This window comes from Varroa jacobsoni, unplaced genomic scaffold (assembly GCF_002532875.2).
Source record: "Varroa jacobsoni isolate VJ856 unplaced genomic scaffold, vjacob_1.0 scaffold_352, whole genome shotgun sequence".
In the NCBI taxonomy this organism is placed as follows: Eukaryota; Metazoa; Arthropoda; class Arachnida; order Mesostigmata; family Varroidae; genus Varroa; species Varroa jacobsoni.
In genome coordinates this window covers 60,036-67,436 of record NW_019213254.1, presented here as the reverse complement: position 1 = coordinate 67,436, position 7,401 = coordinate 60,036, and positions in this window count along the sequence as shown.

Genomic DNA, 7,401 nt, shown 5'->3' with positions numbered 1-7,401 from the left:
AGTAAATGCCCGAATGAATTTTTTAACATGTATTCACCTTCTGTCATCTTTTGTCTGAGGCATCTCGGATGCGGCTTTGATTAAATATCCCGCAACAGCAAGATAAATTTTCTACATGCATCTATATAGCAACGACCGACAGGTTAAAGTACGTAACATGCGTTTGTTGCATGTTAGGTCTGGTAGGTGTTTGTAACCAACTAACGTGACATGTCGTCCAACTAATCAGAGTAGTTTCTCAAGATTATAGTTCGCCGCGAAGCTTAGTAATACACAATAGGTTATATATCTAGTATTAGAAAAATATTCTAGACGTAGTTTTGCTTGGGGCAGAATCGATTATATTTTCCATCCATCCACCCACTTTTGGGCAAGTTTGCCCATTTTTGCTCCCTCGCTTTTTACCCGCTGTAGTTCCTGATAACATTAGTGGTTCAAAGGCCCCATTTCTGTTCCAACATGCTGTTTGTTGCTAGCGGGGGGTCACTAGCGGCGTTTCTCAGTTATAGTATTTCTTCTTTCTGTTGATCGATAGCCACCTACTTTGTTCGCTCTAGTGGCGCCGGACAATATTTATTGACAGCATGTTCGCTTAAAATACGAACCCAGTTACCCACCGATCGCTGAAGCGATATATCTATTAAACCATTTCAATTCATACACGTCATTACAAGACGTTAAACGATAAATGGCGCCTTCGATCCTCAGAGTTACGAATACGCGAGCCTTTTTAAGGTCTATACGTATAAGTTATGCTATAATCTAAGACAAATTACAGTATGCTGCTACGGGAAAGCAAGGTATTGAACGTTTTTCTAGCTACGTCGTTCACGCATTTTAGGTGATATGAGTAATTTCAGTGTCATTTGAAGCTGGATACCTGACGTTATAAATATGGTAACGTTGTTGGACCCCCTTTATTCCGGTTTAAGGTAGAGCGCCTTGACGAGCAATGGAATTTGCACTTTCGTTCTTAAAATTTCTATGCAAAATATCTTTCTTCTATTTTTTTTTTTATCGTATTTCTGCGAAGGTCTATCGAAACGTAATGAAATCGAGCTATTTCTAAACCGATTGATCAAACATTGATCGTATATGACAATCATGTACAAATAAAAAAAGTGAAAAGCACGTACTTCACCATCTGTGACGAAGAGTCGGACAGACGCCAAAGAAATTGTTGCCACGAGGTTAGATGGGAATTATGCATCATGAGATATTTCAGCCTGACAAGATGATTTGTTCGTTCCTCTACTGTCAACATCTAACAAATATAAATAACATTGAAAAATCTACCTGAACTAGTAAAAATAGAAAGCACGGCCTTCCATTATGACAATTCCATACTACATTCATTTTTACTACCTGACATGAACTAAGAGGATCTGGAAGGGAAATTTTGATGCATTCGCCGTATAGCTCGGATCCTGTATCCATAGGCGATCTCTGCAGAACGTCTTTACTGCTGTTAATGCAGCCTAAATCGATGAATAAGGAAATCGCTTTTTGCCCAGAACCTATAGAAGTTCTACCGTGGTAGAATAATAATATTAATCGAAAAGGGCGGGAGGGCATCGACCAAAACGGTGCATATTTATTTCATTAATATTACTTATTTTATAATTATATCATAAAAAATAATTGTCTCAACTTTGACTTAAAAACAAGCCGTATATTTTCGAAAAACCAACATATATTTGGGTAGCCATAAATATATCTAAAAAGAGCTAGTCGGATAGGTAAATGTTTTTCTCTGCTAACACCATAATTCCTCATTAACTTCGGTTGTTTTTGGTCGAAAAATTGTGACAAATGATGCTTGCATTCCTCCATCACAACAAACTTAACGCCATTACGAAAATTCTGCAAAGACCAAGACAGATGATAGTATACAACGGCAAATGCGATGAAATTACCTATCCGAGTTTTTTCAATATTTGCCGAGTAACTAAAGATGTAGGTAATACGGCGCTGCTATGGTAGACACCCTTTGTGTTCACTAGTCTTCCTCGATGCTTTTCGGCGGTTTGCTGCGACACAATTTCTTCCCAATCCCGCTAAAAACATATCATCACCTCCTTTGGTCTGTCCGAGATTTGCCACAGATTATGGAGCTTTCTCACTCTATGACAAAGATTTTTTTGCACAGTGGTGTCGTACGTGATCTACTTTTCCGTACCCGTGATCAACCGTTTCACGAATCGCTCGATTTTGCGTTTTTGTAGTTCATTGCAAATGTAGGTATAATTGAGTAAATACTTTTATGTCAATTTGTGTGTTATCCAAACATCGAGATGGTCAGCTTTCTTCAAATAGCCTAGAACTGTCTAGTAGTGAATGCTTAGCTGTTTGATGATGTCATTGGTAATCACGTTTCGGGCTTGCTCAACTTCCAGAATTACTTCATAGGCTTTTTTTTCGTAATGGATCAGCCACTACGACATGCACTTTCCACGTAAAAATTTTCGAAATAATGCCGACAACATTATTTTCGGTCTATTTCTTCCTATAAAGCATCTTGACCTCAAACTGGATCATATAATTTTTTTAATCTCTACTGTAATAGAATCGCAAAAATATGGCGAACTCTTTCATTCATTTTTAATGAAATATATCTTAAAACTAGCTAAAAGCCTCCACACGATATTAGGATATTTATTATTGTTTCGAAAATTTCCATTTTTGGATGACGCTAACGTCAAGCAGAGACGATTCATATTAACTGAGAGGTAAGCCGTCTAGCTAAAAAGACCATCAATATTTTTATCATCAACCCAATATGTGGATTGTGTAAGTTGTTGTGTTCAACCGTTATATCATTGATTTTTTGTACTTCAGATATAAACACGCGGGTCCGGAGATATGTTGCACGTGTTACCCCATATTCATTTTTTGTTAGAAAAAGGCAGGCAAAATTTATGAGGTAATCTGAAAGATAGCTCGCACGAGATAGGAATGTACGGTGTAAAAATCCCTGTGATCTCGGACCGAGTGAAGTGTTTGTCTCCTGAAATAGAAGGATACGTGGTTCTCTGGGCTCAAACCCGGTAGTAGACATACTTGTTTCATGCTGAAGGCCTTCTCATGACATGTAAGACGTAAAACTCCAAACATTTAGATACAGCGTTAGTGTGTACGAGTAGAACATGTGCAACAATGTTTTTCGCGTAACTGCCCAACGCAAAAATAGGTTAGAAGAAAGCGTCGCCACGGGCAGTATTATAGTTTCGGAAAGGAGCCTAACGTGTGCGCGAACGGTGCTACTTGGCTGCAATAGACGTCAATGGTTTACCCACAGAGAGTGTCACAAAAACCAGTTTGATTTGTGTCACATTAAGTTGACGAGGAGCCTTGTATCTTTTCCGTCATCAGTTAGCTGCAGGTTGATTAACGGAAAGGTCCGCTCTCTCTTCACTTTTATTTCTGATGCTACAAATAGTCTTTTTACTTATTGCACACGCACAATGTACACAGACTTACCGGGCAACCAGTTACACTAACAAGATGTTCCATACAGCGAGCATATGGTAAAGCGCTTGGTCCGCATTTTGCCATGCAGTTTGATTGTGATCAACTCTTATCAGCCCCCCTATGCCATTTAGCCAAACACGAGTAACCGCGCGCAAGAGGGTGAGGCCAGACAGGAGGCTGAAATGGTGCCGCTTATTTAGGATGACAATGACGACAGGCTTCCTTCCGTTCTCCGGCCACGAAGTCAGATAGACATAGTTGTCTACAAAGGGAGTGCGAAAGACAAAGAGACAGAGTGATGGAATTGGACATGGATCCCGAATACTTTCTGCGTCGAGCATTTCTAACCAACTAGCTCTGGTTAGTTCTGGTCGAGGCCCTTGTTTCTTTCCTCCCTCTCGCCATCCATTCGTACTCTTACTTTCATTATCACGCGGTCTCTCCTTTCTTTCGGCTGTGTATACAACTACTAGAACATGCTAGCGCCGGGACTGTTTCGATTACCAGCGTGACAAACAGGCAGTTTCTGTTAACTTCCTGGCGGTTCCGGTAGCTCTAGTTTGAGTAGCGTCGAGATGTCGCTGATGCTGCCGTCTACTTCTCGTAAGGACACAGAGGCGGACAAAAGACACGGATCAACTACGAGGCCGTAAATGCCACTTCTTCCTCTAGTAGCTTTCTGTTCCTGCTACTACGACCCTCACTTTTGCCACTGGATGTGCATCTCGTGCTCATTAAGCTCTAAAACTTATTTACGACCACTTCTAGTTCTAGTCATCTCAACTCATTCTGATTCTATCTGCTCGTTGTTGTTATGTACCCTTGCCGGTGGTAGCTGACAAGATCAAAATAATGACTAGCGAGATAAAAGACGAAGACCTGCTACGTTCCGAACGCTGCGCACATGTGCCTCTACAATGCCGCACAATGGGGACAGCGAAGAGACGGTAAAACGTGGTGGAAAAACACCGTGGTCTCAGTTCTAGTAGGCAGTGGCGAAGGCAACGACTGCGAAACAGCAAGATCAACAACAACAACAGCAGCAAAAGAACGTCTTCTAATGATGTCGCCATCGCTGTCACGGCCCAAGCGCTGAGGCAGGCGAACGAGCGAGCTCAAGTCAATGATGACATCAGTAGTAGAAAGAGAAGTGGCTGAGCCAGCGGAATGAAACTGGCTCACGAAGCTTTGGACTCGCTTACACTCGAGGTGGCAGCAGTGAAGGACGTAGAACGTTGGCTTGATTTGTGAGTGCCTCTGTCACGCATAAAGTCAGTCGCTCTACCGTCGCCCCGTATCGTTGCTCTTTTCTTCACCATTCTTCTGTTTTGCCGTCACTGTTTTTCCAACCTCGGCAAAACACCAGCCGCTGTTAGCCACGTATTCTCCTGATCTTGCTTTTTGACCCTATGATGATGATATCTATCTATCTCTTATTTTTCCCATCAATTCGAGCCCCTCGTTCTCTTTAGCTCCTCCGGCTCTTCCGTTCTTTCACTTTCATTTTTTCCGTTATCTCTTCAACTCTTTTCTCTGCTTAAGTTAAACACCTCTCGGCAGTTCCCATCATCGTGTTACTCTTCTATTTGGCTCTCTGCCCACGTAAACTACGTTAGTCTCTTCACTTCGTCTTCATTTTTATGGCCCGCCTTCCTGCGCTCTGTTCTGGTTTTTTCTCGTAGTAACTGCCCGTGTTCGGATGTAAAGTTGATTAACACTCATTTTTATATATACCGTTCTAATTTTTCGACCATCTCGATGCGCCAGCGGAGAGCTCATCATGACCAAATCCGTACCGCGTTGGCCGGGCATACTTTCCTCGACCATTTAGTACAAGTACAGTCACTGAGCAGCCTTATTACACAAGATTATATAAGAAAAGTAAGTTGAACTAGGTAGAGCATAGCGCAGAGGACGACGCGCACCACCCCAAAGCCAAAGATTGAAGTAGCAGCAGATAGAGTCGACCTAGAAAAGATGGCAAGGATATATTAATCTGTCATCTCATTCTTGAGATGGGCATAATGGTGATGCTGACAGTTATGATCACGGTGACGGCGATAATGGCCGCGCGAAAGGGAAAAGAAGCACGCTTCACTGAAAAAAATGAAATTGTTCTACGAAGTCAGTGCGCATCGTCAATGCGCAAGGTCGCCAGCATAAAATAAAAAGGGGTAATTGGGGAGGAGGAGGATGAGGCTGCAGTGAAAGCAACGAAAGGCAGAGAGAAGGATTAAACAGATTAGAGAAGTTCGGGCACAAGTGTATAAAAAAAAAGAAAGCCAAAGCCGGTATTAGTCGGGAAAACAGCAAAGATCGCTTCATCGGCGCAGGACAAAATCAACGAACCAATCTTCAGCCACCAACAAACTTGACCGGCCCGCCGACCAACTTCACTCTAATCGGTGATACGCAGCCTTCATTAGCTAAATGGCTGCCTAAGTCCGTTTGCTTAGCCATCATTGTGTACTCTGTTCATCTCCCCTTAGGCTCGTCATGGCAGGCTAGTCGAATCAGGCCGAGTGGTTTGTTGTCTTTGAAAAATGGCGTAGTGTCTCGTCTAACAACATCAGCAGAGTTGCAGCCGGGTCACCAGCAGCAGCTATTGTTGTAACTCTTCCTAGAAGTGTACATATCAAGAGACGACCGTTAAGCCAGCGAGTGGCAGCTGTGGCAATCTCCTAACTGGAGACTATAGCGACGCCTTTGCATACCCACATTATGTGCACATGCATCATAAATAGACATAACGACCGTATATATGCACAAATCATAGCGCCGTTGTTACAACTGTTGCCGCTTCTGATGCAGTAGAGCCTGCTCAGCTAGACATACATAGGCCAGTCAGACTGCGCATAGACACGAAATAAAATAGACGTAGATAAACCGACAAGCGTAGCACTAGGAGCGGTAGCATCGCCATTATCGAGATATTGGCGTACATATCGGAAGAGGACATCGGCGCCGGTATCATCATTCTTTTCCTTCCGACTTTTGGGGGTCGATCGCGGTAGAGCTATAGCAATTCTAGTCCCACAACGATCCCTTCCTCCTCACTTGTTTACCGGTATTGGCATCAATGGTAACGATAGACGTGGTCCATCATTGGAGAGCGCAACACTCAAAAAGTTTTCTAATACCATACACGTATATAAACGAGGTTTATAATATACTAAAGTTAAAATAATCCTCGTAGTACTAGTGCTAGAAGTAATACGTGTCTAGCTGTTACGTGTAAATAGTTGTGGTGCATGAAAAGTATAACATAAAAAAACTCAGAAACACACAGGGAAAAGATGTGGCGACTGACTAAACAGATCATCGAAGTATGCGTAATAGTTTTACTATTACGCATAATGGTAGTAATGGCGGAATAAACAAAAAGTGAAGAGGTAATTTATGCATAGCGATTGATATGGTATATCCATGTATTGCTACGGCCTATCATATTCTCTGGCCTAATAGGAATCGTCGTCATCATCGTCACAGCGATGGTCCTAATGGTGATGATAACAGACTAAGTCAACCAAGGGATAAAGATAAATATATAAGAGCAAGCGAAGTGACGGGAGGGAACGCTTGTCGAGTTGTAGGGGAACAGCACATATAATTGATCCGTGCAACTGGCGGTCATTATAATATTCAGGATTCTGGGAAGAGCTTGTCAACAAAGTAACAGACGCACATCATGATGCATGTGTACGTACATACGCAGATGACAAACCCTCATGTGCAGGTTTCAACTCACAGACACAGGCACACAGTTAAAGCCTCATATTTGGCCTGCACGAAAACGTACGTTTACAAACGTCCACATGTACGCGCCTCATTCAAGTCCACTTTTCTTTTTGGGGGGTGAAGCAGATACGCAATAGTAGAGCATCGGTGGGCCTAACAGCACTATGCAAAAGTAGTCCTTGTAAAAATTGC